Source organism: Pteropus alecto, unplaced genomic scaffold, assembly GCF_000325575.1.
Source record: "Pteropus alecto unplaced genomic scaffold, ASM32557v1 scaffold71, whole genome shotgun sequence".
In the NCBI taxonomy this organism is placed as follows: domain Eukaryota; kingdom Metazoa; phylum Chordata; class Mammalia; order Chiroptera; family Pteropodidae; genus Pteropus; species Pteropus alecto.
In genome coordinates this window covers 9856890-9857767 of record NW_006433024.1, presented here as the reverse complement: position 1 = coordinate 9857767, position 878 = coordinate 9856890, and the positions used below count along the sequence as shown (strand labels likewise).

The 878-nt window shown below is 27.9% G+C and overlaps 1 non-coding gene across 1 annotated transcript; it reads right to left on the bottom strand.

Moving 5' to 3' along the window:
* Positions 1 to 347: 347 nt before the first annotated feature.
* On the bottom strand, positions 348 to 449 carry LOC112476730. The gene has a single exon (XR_003045189.1). It is a non-coding gene; the product is annotated as a U6 spliceosomal RNA (small nuclear RNA).
* Positions 450 to 878: the final 429 nt, after the last annotated feature.

Here is an 878-nt window from a genome sequence, read left to right as displayed (position 1 = left end):
ACATTTCTAACCATATTAATTGAAGTTCGGCTGCAAAATTATAACAAGCCTGTGTGTATGGGCTTTAAGATAATGTCAAACACATATTTTTTTACTGGACTTAATCAGGAAAGTTAAAATGGAATTACAGATTGAAAATATTTTCATAATACCAAGCAAGGAAAAGCAAGATACAAAGCAGTGTGTGTAAAATGATCTCGATTTTATAAACACATATGTGATTAGAGATAGAGTACTAGAAGGATAGATAATGAAAATATTGATAGGGATAATATCTGGGTAGTGAGATTTTAGGTTTGATTTCTTATTTGTGCTTTATTTAAAATTTTTTATTATGATTATTTTTTAAAAATATGAAACGCTTTACAAATTTGTATGACATCCTTGTGCAGAAGCCATGCTAACATCTCTGTATTATTCCAATTTTAGTATATGTGCTGCTGAAGCAAGCGTGGTGCTTTATTTTGATAATTTGAAAAATTAACATGTATTATATTGTAATTATGAGAAACCCTAACTTAAACTTCTGTTTTTTTATGGAAATTTAGAAAAATAGAAAAAAATACTTATCTTACAAATATAGAAAGAATAGTAGTCATCCCTCAGCTTCAACAATTATCAAGACATGGCATATCTTGTTTTGTCTGATATATGCCCTATTCTCCACTCTTGCTAAATTATAAGCTCAGAAATATTTTTTTCATTTGATTAATTATTCCTTCTTTTCCATTAGTCTGTTTAGTAATTCTTATTAACATCTCTTTCTTCCATACACCTATTCCTTATTCTCTATTGTTCTTTATTGTTTCTCTCTTTATTTTGGTTAAATTTCTAAATTTGCTTCCTGTTTTAGAAACCCTGCTTCTAACTTTTTGTGT